Source organism: Globicephala melas, chromosome 10 (genome assembly GCF_963455315.2).
Source record: "Globicephala melas chromosome 10, mGloMel1.2, whole genome shotgun sequence".
NCBI lineage: Eukaryota > Metazoa > Chordata > Mammalia > Artiodactyla > Delphinidae > Globicephala > Globicephala melas.
Window position 1 is genome coordinate 77,682,296 of NC_083323.1, and position 27,966 is coordinate 77,710,261.

Below are 27,966 nucleotides of genomic sequence, written 5' to 3' on the forward strand. Positions count from 1 at the left end.
CCAACACTTGTCTCTTGAGTATTGGCTTCCGGGCGGCGAGCAGCCGAAGGTGAGTTTGGTAACAAAAGTGCTATGTTGTGCAATCTAAATGTTGGTCTGTGGGAAGCAGTTATAACAGAAAGGATTTGACCTAATGGATGTCTTCTCTTATTTCCCTCCTTCACACCTAGGCTTTCATTACCAAAAGAAAATGTGAAATAAGCAGTGTTTAGATTATGATATGGGAAGCTAGTGCTGGCTCTTTGTGGCTTTCATTTGCAAGGTTGAAACAAAGGGAAGGGGGCAGGGCACAACCTTTGAAAGAATGACTTAGCCCGAGGACATGACATAAACTTATTAGAACCAAATGGGTCCAAGATGGCAGACAAGTCGATTTCCACTAGACCTTAAGCCTCAGTACACACTTACTGGAACACATCAGCAAGCTAAATGACACACCCACAGGCGCCATGACAGTTCCAAGGCGGATCATAAGGATCAAAAAGTGGCGGTGGCCCAATTCCTGGAAATCCCCACCCCTTCCTGAAATAGCTGGAATTCTCCTCCCACTCATTAGCTTATGAAATTACCCACCCCTATAAAAACTGATAACCCCATACATACCCTAGTACCTTTCTCACCTTCTGAGATGGCCCACACTTTGTCTGTGGAGTGTGTTTCTCTCTAAATAAATCCACTTCTTACCTATCACTTTGTCTCTCACTGAATACTTTGTGTGATGAGACTTCAAGAACCTGAGCTTATTATGTCATGAAAACAGGTGTGTGATCTCAGTTGGAAGACCCGTGGGTTTTGGCTGGGTTTGAGTCCCAGCTGTGTGGGTTTAAGTTCTAATCTGGTTTTAGGCTGGGTTCCAGTCTCAGCAAGTGGGTTTAAGTCCCAATCTGAGGTGCACAGTTTCAGAATGAGCAGGAATGTTGTAGGTAAGACTTAAAGAATTATTGCTTTTTCTGATCATGAAAAATAAGTACTTGTAGAAAATTAGGAAAATTCAGATATGTACAAAAGTGAAAACAAAACCCACGTATAATCCTACCACTAACATTTTGGTATACAGTCATCCTGAGGGATGATTTGTTCTGCCTTTGGCTATCAAAATTCTTGGATGCTCTGATCCCTTATATAAAACGGTGTAGTATTTGCATATTACCTACACAATCCTCCCGTGTAGTTTGTCATCTCTAGATTATTTATAATACCTAACACAATGTAAATGCCATGTTAATATTGTAAATACAATGTAAACGCTATGCAAATAGTTGCTGACATGGCAAATTCAAGTTTGGGTTTTGGGAACTTTCTGGAATTTTTCTCCCAATATTTTCAATCTGTGGTTGGTTGAATCCAAGGATGTGGAACCCTAGAATACAGTGGGCCAAGTATATATCCTCCCATCCTTTATTTATATACATATATAGGATACATATATTATATATTATATATATTATATATTTAATGAACACACACACTATATATAGACATACTGCCCATGAAAAATTTAATCAGTTGATCTAAGAAAGAAATGAAAAATTTTATTCAAGCCAAATTGAGGATTATAACCTGGGAACAGCATCTCAGAAAGCTCTGAGAATTGTTCCACCCATTAGAAGTCAAAGCACAGTTATAAAATTTTTTGAGACAGAATATTATACATTAAATGATGTATTATTTAGAGTTTACACAATCCAGATCTGCAAGTACAAAGCAGTGGGTTATTGTGACCCCTTAAAGATCAAGAAGGAAGGTTATATTTTCAGGAGTTGTCTTGTAGATGCCAGGAGAATGTCATTCTTTATGGTTGAGTAGGTATTTCTGCCAAAGGGGGAGGTTTGGTCCATGCATAATGCAGATAAACAATGCACAATAGAGGGGAGAGGAGGCCAAAGGGCAGAGAAAAAATTTTCATGTCTTGCCATAAAATTTGAATTTTATTTCCATATACATGTATACATGTTATATATACATATATGATTGTTTTATTTAATGGGGAATCATAATGTAATACTCTTCTGCAATTTGTTTTTTAAACTTAATAATAGATAATCAACTTTTTTTTTTTTTACAATTCAGTTTATAACTTGTTTTGTCACACAGTGTAGGGGAGTAAAATTTGCCACCCCAAGATATCATTTTTGGCATGTGGGTTACTTTAAGCTGATTATTTTTAAGGAACAGAACACCCAGGAAGTGTTTCTTTTCACTCTCCTTTAGCTGCCTAAAGAATTTAAATAAAGGGTCTATCCCTGGAGTAGAGCTATCACCAGAGGTGTCTGCAAAAACTATGGGCTGAGTGTGGTGGGGAAACTCAGCGTGTTCTAGAGATCTGAGTCCACTCTGTGTCCCATTGTCTCTGCACGGCCCAGCAAATATTTGTTTACCAAACATTTGTTTTTCTATCTCTATGTGAATTGCCTTCCTCGCCTTTGAAGTCCCAAACCACTACTCTCAACATTCTCTTTTATCTTTAGATGAAGATGGTATTTAAGGTGAGGGTGGGTTTCAGACATTTTGGTGAGTTACTCAGTTTTCCTGGGTCTCTACCAGGTATACACGTTAGTAAACTTTTGTTTGATTTTCTCTTATTAATGTCTCACATTCATTAAATTCTTAGACCAGCCAGAAAAACCTAGTAAGGTAGAGGAAAATTTCTTCCCCCTCAGCAACATGTAAGACCTTTGAGACTTTTCCCGTGCATTCATATCTTTTAAACACAAAATTGGAACCCACTGCACTCTTTTATAATCTACTTTTAAAACTAGTTATATAATGAAAATATATCTCCATGTCATTATAGTTTCACATTATCATTTTTCATTGCCCAGTAGTTCATGGTATGATGTTACCAAAAATATTTTGATTGGTTATAGACTTTTAGTTTTTAATTTTTCAACTTTTGCTCCTATAATTAATGAGGTGAGGAGCATTCTGTATATATATCTTTGTGCACTTCCCTAGTTATTTCCTCTTATCAGACTTCTGAAGGTGAAATTGTAGAAACATTATGTACTTTTTAAAGCTTTTGATACACATCACTATATTTGTTTCCAACTTGGACATCCACCAATGGTATAAGATTGCCTGTTTTCTCTCACTGTAATTGTAAAACAAAGAATGTTGCTCACCATCTGGTTCAACCAAGAATTAAGTCATTAGCCACTGCAGTCACTGACCAACAGTGCATCCTGAGAAGAATTCAGGATGAAAACCAGGTCGAGGCATTCTGTGCTTTGGAAAAACAGGGCCCTAGATAGACGTATAACTCAGGAAGAATTATAATGAACCCAGATTCTTACATCTTCCCATACCCAGGAAAAACACTAAAATTATTGACTGAGGTACCTGTTCCCTGTGGCTAGCAGTAACCTTTTACCAAGATGTAAGCTTGACTGAACGTATTCCCTAGCCAAATCATATACATGCTGGCCTCTCCTCTACCTCGGCGGAGCAGTCCCTCAGAGCTACCGAGAGGCTTTATCCCAGACTACAGTCCTCAGTAAGACCCTGACTAAAAGTTAAAACTCACAGCTCTCATGTTGTGTGAATTTCTCTAAGTCAACATGATCATAAATGTGAATGAATTTTAAACAAATGGCTTTGTTATTCTGGAAAGCTCAGCCTGATGAAGAAGAAAATCATGAAAGGCAGCCACAGGGAACCTCAGCCAAAGGTTCTCTGAGGGGGGTGAGACTATTCTCTGAGGCCTGGGACCTCATCTTGCCCTTCTCTCAGAGGTTTGTTTTCCAAATGCTGTCTGAATCCAACAGGACTCTCACTATTTCACTTGATTGAGTGTGATGCTTTACCTGTGTCTTAATTGGACTTCCTAGTTGTCCACTGCTCTTTTCTTATTTCCTCTGGGTGGGGTCTTTGAAGTGAGTTATTTCCCATCAGGCTCTTAGGAAAGTTGAGTTATACAGATGTTGTGTTAACACACAATAGGGTCAAGTCTCACTGCAGGGCACTGGCCTTAGATCCCACCCAACGTGTAATTGTTCCAGTGGGAATGGAAATAGAATGGAAAACAAGATGGTTTCTATACCTCTTAGACTGATCTGTCAAAAGTAATCTGGGTTGTTCAAAATTCTGTGGGTTATCAGTTATGTACCTATCAGGTATTTAGCATAAGCATACACCATATGTAAAGTCTAGACTTTCACATTCTCAAATCATTTGGCAAAGAGGAAGTGTTTGCACAAGAGAAGGAAGTCAAGGGCGTGAGAATAGAGACATGGGACTGTTGTTTTGGAAAATGGTTCTGGAGTGTAGACAGTATAGGCAACTTTAAGGACATTGTATGTGCTCTCCTGCCCACCCTCTACCCCCTACCCACCACCATCTACATGTAAATTTCCCAGTTGGGGATATTATATCCTGTTTTAAAAAATCTGATAACCTTTAGAAGTCTCTTTGTTCCTCATTTCTATCTCATGAAATTTCTTTTTTTTTTAAAGAAAGTAAAAGTAGATTTATTTTATTTTTCTCTTTTCCTGTAGTTTATTTTTAATATTAAAATTCATTACTCAAGTCAGTGGTGATTTATATTAGCAGGCTTTAATAAAAATTCCAAATAGTTATGGCTTTGTCTATTCTTTAAAATCTCAACGGCAGCTACTGATACGTCTTTTGATGCCCTGAGGATTCACTTGTAGGGTGGTAATTAGGTGATGCTTGCAGATGCATAATCTGGAAATCTGGTTCCTAGTGGCACCCCAGGTGAGAGGATACATTGATGCCTGGTTTTCCTAATTGCAGGTATGATCATAGGAGGACAGCTCAGTGATTTCTGCCTCATCTCTGGTTGCTGTGACTCTGACCCTTGAGCACTGCCGGACTTGTCTTTGAATATTCAGCAGTTTAGGAAGAACCAACAGAGTAAATTCAAGGGCAAGAGGGCTTGTATTGCATTATGTGTGGGGTGAGGGGAGGAACTGGGTCAGCAGCTGCCACTTGCTGTTTAGGTGAAACCAAAGTTTCTTGGAATTGTATTGTACTGCATTTGCAGTTATTCCCCACCATTTAATTTAGGACAAGAAGTAATACTTACTCAAACATACAGAATAACAGATGTTGGAAGTAATTTTTAACTTATTAATTGAATAGCTTATATTTATAAAGAACAGATTTCCTCTGCTTTCCTTATGGTATTTACTGGTATTCTTTAAATGCAAGAATCACATATTGTTGTTATCTAATGTATTTTCATGAAATACATATTATTTTACACTGCCTAGTGACTTGTGTTGATATATACCTGTGATGAAACTGGCTACAAGAATTGTGGGGACTTCACTGGTGGTGCAGTGGTTAAGAATCCGCCTGCCAGTGCAGGGGACACAGGTTTGATCCCTGGTCCGGGAAGATCCCACATGCCGTGGAGCAACTAAGCCCGTGAGCCACAACTACTGAGCCCACATGCCATGACTACTGAAGCCCGCATGCCTAACGCCTGCGCTCCACAACAAGAGAAGCCACTGCAATGAGAAGCATGCGCACCACAATGAAGAGCAGCCCCGCTCGCGGCAACTAGAGGAAGACCGCACGCAGCAATGAAGATCCAGCGCAGCCAAAAATAAATAAATAAAATAAATAAATTTATTAAAAAAGAAAAAAAGAATTGTGGACTTACTTTTGTTATGGTGTTGCTTATTGCTGTGTACTCTATTCACAATGGAGTGGTAAGTGTAATTGGAATATGGAAAATAGACCAAGAAAAAGAAAGGGAAAAGCTAAATTGATCTTTTTTTTTTCTTTCAAAATCAAATGTTCCACTTGAAATGAAATAATATGTGAACAAAAGTTCATCAAGGTAGTTTCTTTATCATTATAAATCACTAGCTGGCTCTACTTCACAACTTTCCTTTATTAGAGCTCAAAATTTCCTTTGTTGTACCTCCAGGACCAACTGCTTTTCTAATTAACCACTATTATCATTATAAGTAAGAATAAGGGTCACAGTTTTTACTGCAGAAATTTCAAGATCCTAGGTGTTCTAAGCAGCACCTAGGAGTTGAGTTTCCTACCATACTGAGTTATTATTCCTCTTCTAAATTTATGCATTTCCCTCACTCTTCCTTTATATTTACAGTATTTTAATGTAGAACTGTTATGCTCTACACTCACCAAATAAATTTACCATGACTTTCTTCAAATTAGAAAGACAGAATTCTGTGACCTATACATTATATTTGAAGTTATTAAAATTTTGGCACAGTGCTGTTGTGGGTAATAACACAGAGTTATTTTTCTAAAAAGTATAGAGATTCTGCCTCTATGACCTTCCTGTGATCATGAACCAAGACGGTGTTATGAGACCACTTTTTCCACTCACAGTACCCACAGCTAGTTTACACTAAGTCAGCAGGTGTACATGTATTGCTGAGAGAACACAAAAGCTTTTTAAGGGACACATGGGACTTAGATGTAAATGAACATATTTTCAATGCCTCAGTGTCCATTCTCCTAAAACTGCCTGAACATCGACCTGTAATCATGACATTAAACTAGTTCTCCTTTCTCGCCTCCCTTTCAAAACCGCCCTTCTCTCAATTTATAAATATAAGGCATACCTGTCACCCTGAGTGGGATTGTATCACAAGTATAAAAAACTGCTGAGGCCCCAAACAAGCAAACAATTTGAAATTCTCGTGTCAGCAAGCCCTCCATTCATTAAGGTACCAACAAACCATCACAGAGATTTGTGTCTCTTCTGTTCTTTCTTCTTCTGTAAAGGATAAAGCGTGACATTAGAAGCAGGATGTTTTGGCCCATGTTGGTATTGGCATGAATGGAATTCAGAAGGGAGCTGATTGTTATAGGGATTATTGGAAATATATTTATTTGAATTTTAAAAAATGAAGCAAGCCTTTTATTTCCAACAGAAAGAAGTCTTATGTGGCCAATAGATTTGATAATGAAGAGTGACTTTTTCAGTTAAGTTGTATGGTTGCTATTTTCCATAATTTGAATAAATGGATCTGCAGCACCAAGACTTTGGTTAACTTATATTCAAAGCACGTGTTTGGGAGACAACTTTCCATAAATAGCTCATGTTCCAGCAGAGTCTGAACTTTCTGAGCAAAGACATGTTTGAATAGCAAACAGCTTTGGAAGCTAGAGATAGCATATCCATCAGGTGGGATTTAAAGTTATACCACCACTTTCTGAATATGTGAGTTAAATAAAGTGCTGTTAAGTAAAAGAGTAACAGGTATAAGCAATGATATTTTGTTAAGTCTTGGAAAAGTCTTTTTTATACTTCCCAGAAGCTGAGAAGGTGAATGACTCTAGGAAAAGGGTAGGAAGTCAGTTTGCACGTATGAAGAGTTCTAATTATTTGCTTTCAAAAAAATGGAATGTGGATATGTTGAGTTGTCAGCTGATACTTTAACAAAAATATGTTCAACATAGATCGTTGTATAATTTTTGGCATATAACATGAAAGGAGTTTAAAGAATTGAGTCATTGCTCAATTCTTTAAACAATTGTTCCTTCCACTTTCACTAGTTCATGTGACTGATTTATAAAGACAAAAACTAGAAGTAGAGTGCATGCTGCGTGTTCTCTCCTTCTAACAACAAGTAGTAGTGCTCTCAGATACAAGTAACAAACAAAACAAAACAAAACAAACCCTAAAACACTCAAAATAGCCACATTCATCTTACTGAGAGGTGCATATTTTATATTAATACTTATTTATAAAAGATTATATTTATGTTATGTTGATTGTGTATTAATAACTGTAAAGATGACTTAATCCAAAATAATTTTTAACATTTATAAAGCCTTATGGTCAAAAGGAAAATTTTTAATTTATGTGCATATTTTGATGCAGAGAAACAGAACAATCAACAAAAGAATTTCAAGCATAAAAATATGTTTACAGTAAGAAACAATGCTGAGAGGGAAATGGAATGGAAACAGGAGTTTTAGGAGAAAAAAGGATATAAAATGAGTTTGTTCACATTTGTATAAACAGAAGATCATCAGCTCTAATTGTTATTACATTTAGATACCATGCCGTACATATAAAGCAGTGATATCACTTATTTTATAATGCCCACACTTAGGATAAGCTGGAAATAACATTCTTTTAACTAACTAAAATCACAAAGAAGTTTAGACATCAGTTTAAAATGGTAACATTTAATACATTGTTTAGAAAATTATTTTAGGAAATAAATGAGGAAAAAAGACCAAAGACCACTATTCTAAGTTCTTTATAATGTCCTTATGACATTCTCTGTAGGATAAAAGTATTAGACAGTAGTATTATACCTCTACCAAGGGATTTGCTTTTAGCCCAGTTAAAAATCTGTGCTAACAGCAGTGTGGGGACAATTATTGGAAGAAAAAACAAATGAGTAGGGCAGGTAACTCTCCTGGTTTAAAGTTTGCAGAGAGGGAGTGCCTTAAACCATAGGGAAGCTGAGACAATATGATCACAAGCTGATGGGCTTTAGATTGGAGACTAAGAAAGGTGAATATCCTATTAGTGAAATGACCTTTTAAAAAGGTTTCAACACACTTTAGCACTAATTGAAAAGAATCCGTGGAAACAAGATAGAAGAGCAAAGTAATTGGAGACTTGGACATTTATTTAGGGAACTATGTTAGAGAAGGCCATTTGCATTTACAAGAAGATGGGAGAGGTGTAGGAAGGAGGTGAGAAAATTTGTCTGAGGAATCAAGTTACACTATGAAATGAAAAACCAAAGACTCATTTAAGTAGACCCCAATTCAGTTTTCTAAGAAGGAGAACATGAAATAGGAAAAAAAGATGCATTTTGTAGATGACAAAGGGATGGAAAAGTATATAAGTACACACACACATAAAAAGATCATAGGGAGAAAGAGAGTAAGGGGAACTATTTTTTCATTGTTAAGTGCTGAACAAAAAAACAAAGACCCTAAATGATACCAGACATGATGACAATTTATTAATCAACCTATCTACTTCCAGTTTTATTGAGATATAATTGCCATATAATTTAGTTTAAGGTGTACAACATAATGATTTGATATATGTATACATTGCAAAATGATTATCACAATCAATTTCGTTGACATCCATCACCTCACATAGTTACACATTTTCTTTCTTTGTGAAGAGAATTTTTAAGGTCTACTCTCTTAGCAATTTTCAAATATACAATGTAATATTGTTAACTATAGTCACCATGCTGTAATTAGATCCCTGGAATTTATTCATCTTATAACTGGAAGTTTGTATCTTTTGACTCCTTTCACCCATTTCACCCATTCCCTGCCTCCTACCTCTGGCAACCACCAATCTGTTCTCTATGAGTTCAGTTCTGTAGATCTCACATATAAGTGAGAACACACAGTATTTGTCTTTCTCTGTCAGACTTATTTCACTTAGCATAATGTCTGCAAGATCCATTCATGTTGTAGCAAATATCAGTATTTCTTTTTTCATGGCTGAATAATATTCCATCATTGTCTATCTATCTATCTATCTATCTATCTATCTATCTATCTATCTATCTATCTATATCTTCTTTATCCATTCATCCATTGATGGACACTTAGGTTGTTTCCATGTTACAATGTTTCCACATTGTAAATAATGCTCAATGAACACGGGGGTGCAGATACCTTTTTAACACAGTGATTTTGTTTGCTTCAGATATATTCCCAGACGTGGAACAGCAGGTGTAAATAGTTTTCTTTGTGGCCTAAACTGAAATGTTAATGTGATGTAATTAGACCATTTTATCTTCCATATTATTTATACAATCAACAAATAATGAGTTTGCAAGGCACTCTGCTAGGTGTTGGGGGGTGGTATGTGAATAGACATAGCCTGGTCCCTGCCCATAAATTCCTTAAAATCTCAGAGAAAATGCATATAAATGGCTATAGGAATAAGCAGTATGTTGTGATACAAGAGGAAAAACTTTCAACTTGGGCAGATAGAGAAAAATTCATTTACTGCTTTTCTTTGCAAACATTCATGTACACACTACCCAGCAGCACTGAGAGGAGCTGAAATGCAGCAGTGATTGTGACCGATCCAGTCCCCACCCTGCTGGTGGTGTTGGGGTGTGAAGGGCATGTGAAGTCCTCCCTAGCAGTGGTGGCTTGCAGTTTGAGGCAGAATTACTGAGGTGAGAAGGGGTGAGGTCTTCAGGGCATCATTAAAACCTGAGCCATGTTTGCCCAGTTTGTGATTGCCTCCCTCCAACTTGTTATCCCCAGGAGCACTTGCAGGTCTGGTGTTCTCCATGGCTTGCATATCCACATGTGCAGTGAGAGTGTTCATCCAAGCCCAGGGACCCAGCTTCACTCCAGGACCTCATCAGGAACCTGATGAGCCTGGTTCTCTGTTCAACCTTCAGGAGGCCTTGCAGGTGATGCCAAGATAAGTGCTCAAGGAGCCCATGTGTAGATGGAGCAGATCTGGCCCTCACAGTTGTCCTGCTTATAACCATTGCCTTCAGCCTGTGGGTAGGAGCTGGGTCTTAACACCGTGATGACACTACACTCCCCTTGCCCACCTTCCTGATTTCCTAGTTCGTCTCAGATTCATACATCAATGGACTGTGTTTGTTCTACCAGCAACACTATAGTAATAGTTTTCACATCTCTGCTCCCAAAGAAAATATTGAGCTATGTCCAGAGTTTTCCTGGTTGATCAATTATCTACTGTTACTTTACAGACTACCTAAAACTTAGTGACTTAAAAATATTTTATTATTACTCTGTGTCTATGGGTCAGGAACTCAGGGCACAGGAGGGAGGATTCATCTCTGCCTCAGATTTCTTGGGGCCTCATCTGTTTTACTTTAAATAGCTGAGGATTGGAACAACCAGAGGCAGTGGAGTACAGTTAGATTTCTTACATGGAAGTCCAGGGCTCTAGGAGTTAGTGTCCCAAGATATAGGAAGTCGAGGCTGCCAGTCTCTTATGAACATGGAAACTGCCACTATTTTCATCATATTAAGTTGGTCAGGGGAGGAGTGGCCAAGATGGCGGAGCAGGAAGATGTTGGGCTCAACTCCTCCCATGGGCACACCAAAATTACAACTATTTACAGAGCAACTATTGATGAGAAATGACAGGAAACTAACACAAAAGATCTACAACTAAAAATATAAAGAAAGAACCACATCAAGATGGTAAGAGGGGCAGAGATGTGGAATAGTCAAGACCCATACCCCAAGGTGAACAACCAGGAGGAAAATACAATTGCAAAAGTTCTATCCAAGGAGCAAGGAGTCCAAGCCCCACATCAGTCTCCCCAGCCTGGGAGTTTCTGCACCAAGAAACCCTTGGAACATTTGGCTTTGAAGGCCAGTGAAGCTTACTTTTAGGAGAGCAAGAGGGCTGTGGGAAATAGACTCCACTCTTAAAGGGCATGCACAAAATCTCACACACTTCAGGACCCAAGGTAGAAACAATAATTTGAAAGGAGCCTGGGTCAGACCCACCTGCTGATCTTGGAGAGCTTCCTGGAGAGGTGAAAGGCAAGTGAGGCTCACTCTGGGGACATAGTCAGTTTTGGGGAGCTTATTCTACCATTAGGACACTGATGCTTACAAGCACCATTTTGGAATCCTCCCTCTAGCTTATTAGCAGCTGGACCTGGACTTGCACATCAACCTGTTGGCACCAGTACTGGGAGGCCTCTGGCCAAGAAACTACCAGGATGGGGACACAGCCCCACCCATTAGCAGGCCTGCTGCCTTAAGACCCACTGAGCCCACATCTACCCCCTCTGTCCACCAGAGGGCTTAGGACCTAGCCCCACATACCAGTGTGCTGGCACTAGCCCTGCAGCCCCGAGGGCCCTGTAGCCAGAGACCCCAGGACCCAGTTCTGCTCATCAGTGGGCCAGAACTAGCCCTTGGGCCAGCCTTACCGACCAGTGGGATGAAACCAAATTTGGGAAACTCCAGACCCGACAGCCACCTGAGTCAGGAATCAGCCCTGCCCATCAACAGGCCAGCACTAGGTCCAGGACCCCCAACCTTGCAACCAACCACCACAGAAACCAGCTCCACACACCAGTTAGCCAACACTAGCCACAGCACCACCTGGGGCTCCACAGCAAGCAGCCTTATGACCTGGCCTCACCCACCAGCAGGCAGCCTCTGCACAAGGCAGAGCCTTGCAATCAACTAGAGCAGGGGTCAGCCCCACTTACAGTAGTCAGCCCGCCACAACAGAAGGACCCATGCAGCCCACAGAGGGGGTACCCCTAGAACATATAGCTCTGGTGACCAGAGGGGAGTGCACTGCTGGGACGCATAGGATATCTCCTACAAAAGGTCACTTCTCCAAGGTTAGGAAAAGTAACACACCTACCAAAGTAACATGCCTAACAGAAATAAAAACATCAACTTAGGCAAAATGAAGTAACAGAGGCACATGTTCCAAATGACGGGACAAGATAAAACCTAGAAGAAGAACTAAGTGAAGTGGGGTTAAGCAATCTATCCAATAAAGAGTTCAAGGTAATTATCTTAAAGATGAAAAAAGAACTCAAGAGAAGATTGGAGGAACAGAGTGAGAAGTTAGACATTTTTAAGAAAGAGTTAGAAAATAGAAGGAAGAACCAAACAGAGTTGAAGAATACAATAACTGAAATGAAAAATACAGTAGAGGAAATCAAAAATAGATTAGATGATACAGAAGAATGGATCAGAACACTAGAATACAGAGTAGTGAAAATCACAGAAGCTGAACAACAACAAAAAAATAGAATAATAAAATGAAATGAAGACAGTTTAAGAGACCTCTGGTACAACATAAAGTGTACTAAGATTCACATTATAGGGGTCTCAGAAGACGAGAAAGAGGAAGAAAATGTGTTTGAAGACATAATAGATGAAAACTCCCCTAATGGACATCCAGGTCCAGGAAACACAGGGAGTTCCAAGTAGGATCAACCCAAGGAGGACCACATCAAGACACATTGTAATTAAAATGGCAAAAATGAAGATAAAGAGAGTATATTAAAAGCAGTAAGGGAAAAGAAACAAGTTACGTACAAGGGAACTCCCATAAGTCTATCAGCTGACTTTTCAGGAGAAACTCTGCAGGCCAGAAGGAAAGGGCATGATATATTTAAAATGATAAAAGGGAAAAAAATTACAACCAAGAATACTCTACCCAGCAAGGTTTTCATTCAGATTTGATGGAGAGATCAAAAGTTTTATAGACAAGGAAAAGCTAAAAGAGTTCAGCACCACAATACCAGTTTTATAAGAAACGTTAAAGGGACTTCTCTAGGCAACAAGAAAAGGCCACAACTAGAAATATGAAACTATGAACAGAAAACTCTCATTGGTAAAGGTAAATATACAGTAAGGCTAGTAAATCAACTACCTCTAAAGCTAGTAGGAATGTTAAAAGAACAAAGGAGTAAAATCACCTATATCTGTGGCAAGTAGTTAAGGGATATACAAACAGAAAGATGTAAAATGTGATGTCAAAGACAGTAAACGTGTATGGGGGGAATAAAAATTCAGGGTTGTTAAAATGCATTTGAACTAAGGAGGCCAGCAAGTTAAAATAATCACATATATATAGATGTGCTTGGTAACCACAAATCAAAACTCTATAATAGACACACACACACACACAAACACACACAAAGAAATAATCCAAACATAACACTAAAACAGTCATCAAATCACAAGGGAATGGAGCAAAAAAGGGAGTAAGAAAAAAAAAAACAACTGCAAAAACAACCAAAAAATAACTAACAAAATGGCAAAACATATATATCTATCAATAATTACTTTAAATGTAAATGGATTGAATATTCCAATCAAAAGATATACAGTGGCTGAATGGGTATTGCGTGAATGGATACAAAAGCAAGACCCATATATATGCAGCCTACAAGTGACTCACTTCAGATCTAAAGACACACCCAGGGGAGGGGATGGAAAAAGTATTTCATGCAAATGGAAATGAAAAAAAAGCCAGGGTAGCAATATTTATATCAGACAAAGTAGACTTTAAAACAAGGACTGTAAGAAGAGACCTTACATATTGATCAAGGGATCAATATAACAAGAAGATATAACAATTGTAAACATAAATATGCACCCAGTTGTAAATATATATGCACACAACATAGGAGCACCTAAATACATAAAGAAAATATTGAGAGACATAAGGGAGAAATTGACAGAAACACAATAGTGGTAGGGGACTTTAATACCTCACTTGCTTCAATGAACAGATCATCCAGACAAGAAAATCAATAAGGAAACACTGGCTTTAAATGACACATTAGAGCAGATGGACTTAACAGATCTGTATAGAACATTCCATCCCAAAGAAGCAGAATGCACTTTCTTTTCAAGTGTACATGGAACATTCTCCAGGGTAGATCACATGATAGTCCACAAAACAAGTCTCAGTAAATTTATGGAAATTGAAGTCATATCAAGCATCTTTTCTGACCACAAAACTGTGAGACTATAAATTAACTATAAGAAAAAAAACTTCAAACAAATGGAGGCTAATCAAAAACAAATGCTACTGAAAAACAAATGGATCACTGAAGAAAGCAAAGAAGAAATTAAAAAACACCTGGAGATAAGTGAAAATGAAAACACATGGCCTAAAATCTATGAGATGCAGCAAAGGAAGTTCTAAGAGGGAAGTTTATAGTGGTACAGCCTACCTTAATAAGAAAAATCTCAAATGTACGGCCTAACCTTACACCTAAAGAACTAGAAAAGGAAGACCAAACAAAACCTAATGCTAGGAGAAGGAAAGAAATCATAAAATTAGAACAGAAATACATGAAATAGAGATTAAAAAACAATAGGAAAGATCGATGAAACTAAGAGCTGATTCTTTGAAAAGATAAAGCTGAAAAATCTTTAGTCATACTCATCAAGAAAAACAAAGAGAGAGAATTCATATAGTTAAAATCAGAAATGAAAAGGGAGAAGTTGCAACCAATACCACAGAAATACAAATGATCCTAAGAGGTTACTATGAACAATTGTACACCAATAAAATAGACAACTTAGAAGGGACAAATTCCTAGAAATGTACAATTCCCCAAGACTGAATCAAGAAGAAACAGGAAATATGAAAGACTGATTACCAGCAATAAAATTGGATCAGTAATAAAACAACTTCCAGTAAACAAAAATCCAAGACCAGAAGGCTTCACAGGTGAATTCTACCAAGCATTTAAGGAAGAGTTAATACCAATACTTCTCAAAATGTTCCAAAAAAATGCAGAGGAAGGAATACTTCCAAACTCTTTCTATGAGGTCAGCATCATTCTGATAGTAAAACCAGAAAAAGATATCACAATAAAAGAAAATTACAGGCCAGTATCACTGATGAACATAGATTCAAAAATCCTCAACAAAATATTAGTAAACTGAATTCAACAATACATTAATAAGACTATACACTATGATTAAGTGGGATTTATCCCAGGGATATAAGGATGATTCAATATCTGCAAATCAACCCATTAATGAACTGATGAAGAAAAAATTATATGACCATCTCAATAGATGCAGAAATAGCTTTTGACAAGATTCAATATCCTTTTATGATAAAAATCCTCAACAAAGTGAGTATAGAGGGAACATACCTCAATAATAAAGACCATATATGACAAGCTCACAGCTAACATCATACTCAATGGTGAAAAGCTGAATGCATTTGCTGTAAGACCAGGACAGGACAAGGATGTCAACTCTCAGCATTTTTATTCAACACTGTATTGGAAGTCCTGGCCTGGCAAGCAGAGAAGAAAAAGAAATAAATGGAAATCAAATTGGAAAGGAAGAAATAAAACTGTTCTGGTTTGCTGTGATAAAGAAAATCCTAAAGCCGCCACCAAAAAAAATGGCTGGGACTCAGCAATGAATTTGGTAAGTTGCAGGATATAAAATTAATATACAGAAATCTATTATAATTTTATATGTTAGCAATGAACTATCAGAAAGGGAAATTAAGAAAACAATCCCATTTATAATTGCATCAAAAATAATAAAGTATCTAGGAATAAATCTAATTTAGGAAGTAAAAGACTTGTACCCATAAAACTATGAGACACTGATGAAAGAAATTAGATGACACAAACAAATGGAAAAATATATAGTGCTTATGATTGGAAGAATTAATATTGTCAAAATAACCATACTACACAAGGCAATCCACAGATTCAATGCAATCATTATCAAATGGGCATTTTTCACAGTTAGACCAAATAATTCTAAAACTTGTATGGAAACACAAAAGATGCCGAATAGCCAAAATGATCTTGAGAAAGAACAAAACAGGAGGGATCACGCTGCCTGATTTCAACTTATACTACAAAGCTACAGTAATAAACAGTATGGTACTGGCACAAAAACAGACACATAGGTCAACAGAACAGAATGGACAGCCCAGAAATGAAACCACACTCATATGGCCAATTAACCTATGATAAAGGAGATAAGAAAATACAATGGGGAAAATATAGCCTCTTCAATAAGTGGTGTTAGGAAACTGTACAGCTATATGCAAAAGAATCAAACTGGACTACTCTCTCACACCATGCACAAAAAATAAGTTCAAAATGGATTAAAGACTTAAATGTAAGACTTGAAACCATAAAACTCATAGAATAAAACAGAGACAGTATACTCTTTGACATTGACTTAGAAATAGTTTTTTGAATATATCTCCTCAGTTAAGGGGAAAGAAAAGCATAAATAAACAAATGAGACTACATCAAAGTAAAAAGCTTTTGCACAGTGAAGGAAAATACCAACAAAACATAAAGGCCACCAACTGAATGGGAGAAGATAATTCAAAGCATATAACCGATAAGGGGTTAATATCCAAAGTATATAAAAAACTCATATGACTCAATATCAAAAATAAAACCCCAAACAACCTGATTAAAAAATGGGTAGAGGACCTGAATAGACATTTTTCCAAAGAAGACATACAGATGGCCAATAGGCACAAGAAAATTTGCCCAACATCACTAATCATCAGGGAAATGCAAATCAAAACCATGATGAGATATCACCTCACATATGTCAGGATGGCTATTTTCAAAAAGACAACAAATAAGTGTTGGCAAGAATGTGGAGGGAAAGGAACACTTGGGCATTGTTGACGGAAATGGAAATTGGTGTAGTCACTTTGGAAAACAGTATGGAGAGTTCTCAAAACTTAGAAACAGAACTACCATATGATCTAACAACTCCACTCCTGGATATTTATACAAAGAAAATGAAAACACTAATTCAAAAAGATGTATGAACCCCTATGTTCATTGCGTCATTATTTACAATAGCCAAAATATGGAAGTAACCTAAGTGCCCATCAATAGATAGATGAATTTATAAAGAAGATGTGGGAGATATATATATATATATAATATATATATATACATTTGACTATTAGCCATAGAAAAGAATGAAATCCTGTCATTTGTGACAACATGGATGGACCTAGATGGTATTATGCTAAGTTAAATGTCAGACAGAGAAAGACAAATACTGTATGATTTCACTCATAAGTGGAACCCAGAAATCAATACAAATGAACAAATAAAACAGAAGAGAATTGTCATAGATTCAAAGAAAGGTGGTTGCTAGAGGGGAGAAGGAAGCAGGAGGAAAGAAATAGGTGAGGGAGATTAAGAGGTACAAATTTCCAGCTGCAAAATTAATGTCACAGTTATGAAATGTACAGTGTGGGGAATATAGTCAATAACTATCTTTGCAGTGCAACATATTTGACTAGACTTATCATGGTGATTATTTTGAAATGTGTAGAAATATGGAATGTTGTGTACCAGTAGCTAACACAGTGCTGTAGGTCAATTGTACTTCAAAATCAAACAAACAAATAACTCATAGAACAAGAGATCAGTTTTGAGGTTACCGAATTGGGGTGTTGGCAGGGGGACCTGGATGAAGGCAGTCAAAAGGAACAAACTTGCAGTTATAAGCTAAATATTGTACTAGGGATGTAATGTACAACATGATAAATGTCACTAACCCTCCTGTATGTTATATATGAAAGCTGTTAAGAGAGTAAGTCATCACAGGAAAAAGGAGTCTTTTTCCCATTTCTTCAATTTTGTATTCATATGTCATGATGGATATTCACTAAACTTGTGATAATCATTTCACGATGTATGTAAGTCAAATCCTTATGCTGCACACCTTCAGATTATATCGTGCTAAATGTCAATTACAACTCAAGACAACTGGAAGAAAAATGTGTAATATCTGGAGCACATTTAAGAATCTAAAGTCTCTACAGAACACAGTTTAAAAACTTGTGATCTAAAATATTAATATTAGTTAACAAAAAGTTATTGTATCTGATTCTAATTCTTTTCAAGACTAGTTAATGTAGTACCTACCAAGAATTCCAACTTGCTCTCAGTATTTAATGCAATCACTAGTCACTAAATGTCCAGGTTTTTAGAGAGATTCTGGCTGTTAGCGGACGGAGGTTTGATACTGTTCATGAACAGTGGAATATTCTAATGGGCACCCTTACAACGATTCAGGCTCTATGCAGGGTACTGGTGAACTCTCTAAGTAACATTTTCCCACCGGCTGCCATTCTCCACTGTGGGCTGTTACCCTGTAATGTGCAGATGAGAGAGGGTAAGGACTAGTATTTGTCATCACAGATGGTTTTGTCTTGTCTGTGATGCAGGGGATGGGAAAGTATTAATGAGGGAGTATTCTGGGGAGTATCAATATCAAGTGGTCTGGCAGATGGGTAAATCATGTCTGAGGCTCTATTCTCAGCTCAGTTATGAGCTCCTTAAATTTAGGGAAAGTGTGATCTCAGGGTCTGGCATGAAACAAATGACAGTTAAATCAAATGTGAAGGGTAGCATGATGTCATCTTCATGTGTGATCTATCAGGCCATTGGATATTTTGAGAGTAGCTAGCTCATCCAAAAAGTTCTTACCTCATCATCTCTCTGGGGGCAACCGTAATAGATTTAGGCAGCTGGACCCATTTGCAAACCAGTAGGCTACCATTTTAGATTACCAGCCCACAATGATGACATGTTAACCTATTTGGCATCCTATTTCCTGCCCATAAGTTAATTAATAGAGCAGAGCTGGACAGTTTGATCACCCCCAGGGAGAGAACAGGTGGTGAGCACTCCTGCTTCACTGAGCTAGCACTGATGGCAAAGAACAACCTGATTGAGGCTAATATGTTTTGTTTTGGTTAATACTTTGTCTTATTTATTTATTTTATTTTATTTTATTTTTTGCGGTACGCGGGCCTCTCACTGCTGTGGCCTCTCCTGTTACGGAGCACAGGCTCCGGACGCGCAGGTTCAGTGGCCATGGCTCACGGGCCCAGCCGCTCCGCGGCATGTGAGATCCTCCCCGACCGGGGCACGAACCCGTGTCCCCTGCATCGACAGGCGGACTCTCAACCACTGCGCCACTAGGGAAGCCCCTGTCTTATTTATTTTTAAAAGCTGTGAAGGTAGATAAAAGATTTCTTTCCCTGCTCCATAGAAATTTATAAGCAACATGATACCAACCCATAACTGAAAAGAAATGCTGGTACTAGGTAGCTTTTTAATTTCTGAAGGAGAAATAAGATTCATGTTATACTCAAAACCCTTTTTGCCTTTTTCAGTGTAGCAAATCTACCCTAGAGCTAGAACTACATAATAGTTTTCAAGTTTTAGCATTATCAAAAATTGGATCATACTAGAAAAATACAGAAAATGGAAGAATTGGGGACATGATTATTCGTATAATAACAATATGCTGTAATCACAGCATTCTAATTGTATAACTCTTGATTAAGAGTGCTTACATATAGATTATGTCATTTGTCTTTTACCCCTGTGAAATGAACAAGGCAGGTATTTCCCCCATTTTAGAGCTGAGGACACTGAATTTAGATGCCTGCTGACAGTTGATTTCTGGGACACAGACTCTGGAATAAAATGTAGTGTGCAGGATGTTTATTAAGGAATGTCACTGGGATTAATACCTGCAGAAGGGAGGGGGAGGAAGGAGGGTTGGGCCAAGGGAACCACTGATGTGGGATGCAGGCCCAATGATAGCCTAGGTGAGAGCTCTCTAAATAGAGTGGCCCTCCAGAGTTGTCCTGAGTTGGGTTGAGATGGCCATGCTTGTAGACCCCTGCATCAATCAGTCATTGGGTGTGGGCCACTCTGGGAAAGGACATGACCTTGGACGAGACAGCGTTCTGCTTCTAAGGCAATCCCTGAACAGTGTGACAGCTAACTGCTTTCTGCTGACAGCATTCTTAGCATCAGGTGAGTTGCTCACTGGGGGAAGATTTGGGTGGTCCATTCCTCATGCTACTTGAATCCAGTTTTGCCTATCCATTCTGGGACCAGATCTTCAGGATTCCAGTGGATCTCTTCCTGGGAGAAACTTGGAAGAGAAAGATGAGTGGGACAAAACTATGGCTTCGCTGCCAGAGATGGCCACAGGGCCACAATTTCTACTCATGTCCCTCCCTCAGTACCCATTCTAGATTTCTCTTACATTCAGCTAGCACCTCTGCCCATCATAGTGGCTTACCTGGTGGCAGGACCCAGACCCTTATCACCCAGAAGTCTGAGCCCTGATCATCATGCTCTTCTAAGTTCCAGGTTGCTACACTTGTCCAGGTATAGTAAAAATTGGGCAAGGGAGTTCCAAAAGGCACCCTTGTGGATCACCTGGACAGCAGACATATTCTTCTCTGTGCAAACAGCAACACTATCTCTTCTTGATGACTTGGAGCAATTACTCCTGCTTAGAATGGTGACTCTTCTTGCAGCTGGTCCCTTGGCACAAGGAGCCTGAAGTGCTCAGGCAACAGTCATAGCTTATAATTCAATGGGATTCTTTGTATATCCTTTAGCAGACGGGATCTCTATTTAAGAACCAGGACCTCTGTTTAAGAACCTACAGTTGTGGGAGAGAAGCACAGATTTCTCAAGTAGGTTACTGGGATTGATGGGAAGTGGGGTCACCCCAGATTCCAGCTTTTGGTGCCTGAACTTGTGTTCTTCTTTTGAAGACACAGCAACACGTAAGTTTTTGATTCAACATGTGTACTACATCCTGGAGGATGGTGTCCCATTCTTGTAAAAGTATTGCATTCCAAAGTATTGCTTCAGCTAGGCCTCTAATCCCAGCCATCTGCCATCTCAATCCTATATCAAGATGGCAACATCTGGTTCCTGTGGTATGTGATATGACCAATGGATCCTATGGTCATGGGTCCACTTTCATGTCTCCTTTACTGTAAAGTGTGTCCCCTGGTCTGATACAGTGATATGTAGGATCCTGTACAAGTAAAACAGATACTCTGTAAGCCCTCAGATAGTGATGCTGGCTGAGACCCTGTGGGAAGAAAGGCTCAGGATGAATTTCTTACCCATCTGGGATAGAAGGGGTCCAATGTTGTCAACTTGCCACTCAGTATGGGTCTCTGTTGATGTCAGGTTGAATTTTTCTATTTGCTAGTGGCACTAGCTAGTGGGTCCATGCTGTTGTCCCCAACATAGCCTCCGTCTCTGCTGCCAAGGCTACTCCTTTCTTATGCCCGTCATATCAACCCTGGGGTAGCTGATTACAGAGGTTCAATGTTGTCAACTGATTACTGAGTTATCTTTGTGTGTGTGTGCGTGTGTGTGTGTGTGTGTGTGTGTGCTTGGCTGTTTACTGCTCTCTGGTGGGCATTACTATGCAAATGATGATCATATTTTATACTTCTGTATGGCTATCCACATGTCCCTATCCAAGACATCCTTGTCCCTGATTTTCCAATTTTTCTCCTTCCAACCTCCTGACCACCCAAGCCAAGCCATTTTCCACTATCCATAATTCCATATATATTCTAATCTTGGGCTAGTTCTCTTCAACACAAAGCAGATGACCAGGTGCACTACTCAAAGCTCTGCCCATTGGGAGGATTTTCTCTCCACTACTTTTAAAAGGTGCCCCTGAATGTGGCTGTAGTAAAGCTGCTGTCTATGAGGCAGCTATGTCTATGTCCATTTGGCATTCCCCACTATGACAATGTTTATTACATTGGCCAAGGACTTAATGTGGGTGGTATGCCACCTACCAAGTATGTTTATTCCAATTATATATTCAAGGACTTGGGAAATGATCACAAGGTGGGTCTGTGGATCCCAAAGACTCACTGTGAGCAGAACCTTGGCCAAGAATTCACTTATTACCTGGTTCTCATACACCCTCACTCTAAGAGATAGGCTATAATGATGCTTCAGGACTCCAGGTATCAGTGTCAATTTAACACTGGGTCCAACAGTCCTCACAAATGTTTGGACATTTTCTCAGTGCACTCTTTTCCAAGTAAATGGCCATAGGTTCCTTTGGGGAAGGCCCAGAGCAATCATTTTTGTGTTCACTTGGCTGTGGTGGTAGAAGGTGCTGGAGATTTCCCTCCTTCTGGGGACTTGCCCTCTTCTTCAATCAACGGTTTTCATGTATGAAAACTTGCTCATGTCTGGAAACTCTGCAAGGGATCCTGACTTTAAATTGGAGACATTACCTTCAGATTCCTGATGATCCATGCTTGATTTATTTTGATGGTAGAACCTGAGTAGTATCCTTGTTGACTGCCCATCTTTTTGGTTCCTAGGACACTGCCTTCTATTAACCATCCCAATAATTCTCTGTGGCTCCAGTCCCTCTGGCTCCAGACTTCATGCTCATTATGATAATTGCTCTCACCTGGCTTTTGAAATTCACGCTCTGCCGGGTGGCGTCTACTGCGTTGAGATCCTAGCTTCCACGTTGTAATCAGTGAGGCTCCCTGCGTAATGGCCTCTCCTCCTGTCAGTCCTGGCCCACAGAGGAGAGACACTGATGACCCTCTTACTAGTTTGTTTTTTGTGGCCTTAACAAATGGTATATCTTCCAGGCCTTCCTAGGGAACATAATTATCTGATGGGTTTTCAGGTTTTACATAGGGTGTCCACTTCAGCTTGCCCCTTCTCTGAGCCTTTTAAGCCATTTTCCACCACTGTCTATTATTCAACTCTGACATTTCTACCTAATTTAGCATTGAACGTGGCTTTTTCCATGCTTGCTAGTAGCGAGTTCAAACCATCCCCTGGAGTCTTTGCAAAGGGATTAGATGTTATTTCCCAGAAGAATGTGACTAAAATGATAATCTCCATTTTATCCAATTTTATGTCCTGGCCCTCTTGTCCAAGCACCCTCAGAATACAATTCCATGTGCACCTGAGCTTGTCTGAGCTAGCTAGCAGGCCTGCCACTGAAGCCATCTCTAAAGAGTTCCTTGGCAGTCTCAGCAGCTGGGACAAAAATGCTTTTTTTTTTTGTCCCAGGGGGACAAAAAGAGGGGGATGTTGGTGCGTGTCAGACTGACCACCATGGTGACTAATTACCAGTGCCTGTACTGAAGAGCTCTGTATCCTCTTTCTGAGCTTTCTGCGGGCACAACGGCTCTTCCTAAACTGCTAGCTCCTAAGTATGGTTAAGGAGCCTAGGCTGTAGGTGTTACTGATAGCTGATTGGCTCAAGATACAAGCAGAGAATAAGAGAGACTGAGGGTGGGAAAGAGAAAGACAGAGGTACCTCTGTTGACTGGAGCAGCAATTTGCTGCTGGACGAGGGACCACATGGTCTGGGCAAGGATGGCTGCCCCAGACTGGGTCGTGCTGGCTCCCAGTAGGTAGATGTTGCCTTGAGATCTGTCTCTGTGACAACTTGGCATGAAGTTTAGATATAATCAAGACTTTCAAAGATCCATCTTGTAGCCTGCATGATTAGATTCAGTATAGATTACTTTTAGGCAACTGATCACACAGGATAAGCTACCGTGTTTTTCACATGTCATAGTCACATTGATGTAATTTATAGCTTAAGATCACCAATGAAAGCTGCTACATACACATCCTTTGCTTCCAGCTCTACATGCCAACTGTGCAATCCCCGCCCTTCTCTAGAGTCTGATATATATTGTCTTATGGGCTTTCTTAGAACCTCCTATGCCTTCCCAGTGTGGAGCCCCAGGCAGGTACTTCAGCTGTGACTCATGACTCCAAATGGGTACTGTCCAACAAGGAGTGTTGCTGACCCTGGAGCCTATTTACTTCCTCCAGTGACACTGCTGGAAAAAAATTGTCCCAAACAGTTCTGGGAGTTTCCTATTGCAATTCTGTAGAGGGTCAAGTTGAAGCAAGTAGGCACACTGTTATTTTATTGCCATACATCATGTTCAAATTGAAGTACAACTTTATTCAGTAGCCCATTTAACTAAATAACAAAACAAAACCAAAGTGTAAAGCATAGGCATTTTCATATGTGGGGTATTGACAAGAAAGTCTTGACTAAGGATAATAGGAGTTGAAGCATTTCTGAGAATTTCTTTCCTTATTAAATCCATAAATAGCAACCATTTGACATGCAGACTCTAAGTCAGTAATTATAAGGCAAAGATCACTTTTGATCTTTTTCTTATCATGGCTGATTTATTCTCCTACCTTGTCAGATGAAGAATTTTACCTTGAAAGTATTCCTCTTTTTTATTTCCTTTTCAACATTTCCCACTTCTTTATCCTCCTTGACAGGAAGATGACAGCAGCTCAATTGAATGGGAACAAGCTGGGATATGCCATTAAATTTTAATCATCTTCCTGCCTGTGAAGCTGATAATTGGAGATCATTTAATAGAGCCTGCTGCTCTGTTGGCTTTCTGTAAATCCCAGCCATTTGTAAAAGGCAAAAAGCCCAGTTATCACTTTAACCCAAGCTCATCTTGAGCATGGATTTTATGCCAAATGCCCCAGTATCCAAATGCCATGAGTCCGAGGACCTTCCCTGTGCTCACATTAGGTTTTCTTTCCTTTCTTTCCTTTTAACCAATAGAACTATTTAATGTAATGTCATGTAGAAATTGGCAGTTCACACTTTCTTACCAGAGACCAAGCCACTGATCTCCCTTGCTTTCCCCTTTTTTCTCAAATGCACTCAAAAGCTGCCTCCTAACTTCCTTCTGCTTTGCTTCAGACAGCAAATGGTTGTGACAACGGACTGCAAACACTCTCAGCTGGTCCAGTCCAGAGATGTTTTAATTGTCTGTGAACTAGTGTCTCCTGTGGTCTTGTGACCCTCCAGCCAAATGGCATCTACACTCTTTACTCTTTCGCACCCCATATCTGTAGAGCCAGGCTTCTTTTCTTAAAAGGGATAATTCTTCCTTCTGTTCTGTGAACCATCCTTGACCTTCATCATAACAAACTATTAAGTCCGTGGGAGGAATTACACTGCTGATATGTAGCTGAGGCGCCTCATAGCTCAGAGTTTCCAATCTGTACTTCAAAAGAAAGTTTTAACCTTTACATTCAGCATCTCTGCATTGGTGGGGGCCCCCATTCACTCATTCTTTCTTCCTTCATCATTCATTCAATACATTTATTTTGTGTGTAGCACTCTGCTAGCATTAAGGGTATAAATGAGAACAAAGCAGATATGGTTCTCATGCTTGAAGAGCTTTTGATCTGGTGGGGAGACGGACATCACATAAGTAACTGTATGGACACTTGATTACATTGTTACAATTGCAGAATGAGAGCATGTAACAGGACACTTGGCTGATAGAGGTTAATATTTCTTGAGTCCTGGCCACATTCCCGGCACCGTGCCATGCTATTTCAGGCATGAAGCCACTGAAAGCTCCCAATCAGGTTGCTAGCCTCCTTTTACAGAGGGGGAAACAGAGGCAAGAAAATAACCTCCCTAGTCACACAGTCTGAATGTAGCTGTTCCTCCTCACAGCAGAACTGTGTGAGAATTCCCTTTGTGCTACATTCCTACCAATACTTTGTGATATCAGGTTTTTAATTTTTGACAATCTGATAGGCACCAAATTATATTCCAGTGCGATTCAAGATAGAAAATGTAATTTTTTACATTTTCTGTGGGTAAACTGTGGATCGGTGGTGAACAATATTTACATGGTCATAATAAAGAAATGTAAACTGAATATCTTGAGAGATTAGTCTTTGGAGGATGCAGGGGAAGGGAAGAGTGTTTGCATGTATGTGGGGTGTTCGTTGGTAATGATCATGTAAGGTAGCCAAATCCAAGTTTCCACAGAAAAAAAGTCAATGTGATAATGCTGAAAACTGAAAAATCAGGTACTGGTAGCATAATGGTGTTATATTAAAACATGGAGGTAAATAGTAGAAAAAAATAAAGGGATGAAAAGATGTGAAAATATTTGCTTCTAGGAAGCTTGAGACTGGGATGGGTGGGCCAGGGGACTGCTGTTTCTTGTTGAAAGCCTTGTTCTGTTTGATTTTGTTATCCCTCAATTTCAAGAGCAATCAGGGGCACTGTGGTCATCCATCAGCACAGCCCACAGCAGCACTGGAGCCCGCAGTCCCTTGACATAGACAGCACACCCTCTTCAGGAAAATGGAAGCAGCAGCGGTCCCTTCACAGAGGAGCTTGGGGTGGTTGCCTCCCCACTGCCACCAGAAGCCCAGAGCAGTGGATTCCCAGTGTTTCCAAAAGCTGTGTGCTCCACGATGAGGTACGGGGCCGGGCTCCGCATCTCCCTAAGTTTCAGTGTTCAGCAGCGCTTAGTGAAGCTCATGGTGACCCGAGGAGTGAAGCTCTGAGTCAGTTCTTTGTGGTGTCCCTCCTCCCTAACCCACCTCTTCCCCTATCTCCCTCCCTTCCTTCCTTCTTTTCCTATATTAGATTAGAGAAAAAAGGAGTAGTGGAAAGGGGGAAAGAGAAGCTAACCGAAGCCCAGCTGTCTGCCTTACTTAGAAACAAGGGGAGGTGAGGTGTGGGTCTGTGAAGCCTCAGTTAGGAGGCACAAAACTTTTGCTGCTTCCTTGGTGGAAGAGCCCCGAGCATTAGAGAGCAGATACTCTTGATTCTCTGGGGAAGGAGAGCTCTACCTTCCCCTGCTGTCTCTCCTTTCTTCTTGTGTTAGAAAGGAATTTATTACAGCACAAGTATGGAAGGAAGCCCAGAGGACTCTGCCTTTAAGACATACTTGTGAGCAGGCAGGGAGATGCTTTCAGAGCACAGGATTTTCCAAAGCGTTTATAATTTTGTGTCGTCTCCTGTGAACCAGCTATGAAGATTGACATAGATGTACCAGCTTGGGTGCTCACTAAATTAGGCTGTTTCTAATGGATGAGAGTTTTAATAAATATAAAAGTTCTATTTATAGTGTTAGTACTTTACCACTTCAAGCTATGTCTTCTGTGAAGTCCCAGAAAAACCTCTTCTTTTCAGGGCCTTTTTTCCTAGTTATTCCCTCCTTTGCCTATTTCTATCCTTTATTTTTCCATCCCATCGACCATTCATTCAACAAATATTTATTAAGCATCTGCCATGTGTCTGGCATGTTCCAGGCACCAGGGATGTCCTGGCAGATAAGGAGGACAAGGTCCTTGCCCCTGTGTAGCTTCCCTTCCAGTAGAGGACAGATACTAAATAACCAACAGTGAGGGACCGCTGTAAGTGCTGTGAAGAGAGTGAAACAGGATGTGATGGAGAGCGATGGGCCAGCCGCCCTGAACAGGTGAGGTCTGAGCTGAGACTGAATGAGGGGAGGCCCAGCCCCGCAAGAACCTGTCAGATGGTCTCAGGCTTGAGGGTAATGAGCTCGGGGGTGGAAGGCCCAGGTGATATTGGGCCATTTTGCTGTACAAGCAAGTTTGGATTTTATTCTGAGTGGAAGCAGAAGACTTTGAAGTTTATATTTTTAAAGCTTTTAAAAGTGTTGGGGTGACATTACTTGAGTAGCTTTAAAGATCACTCTGACTGCTGTGTGACAAGTTGGTGGGGGGTGGGGGGTGGAGGGCAGTCTATGTGCTGGAATGAAGCAGTGGACCAGGTAGGAAGCAGTTACATGCTTGAGAGAGAAGCGAATGGATGTGGATAGGTGAAGGGTATGTTTTGGGTACAGAGTCAACA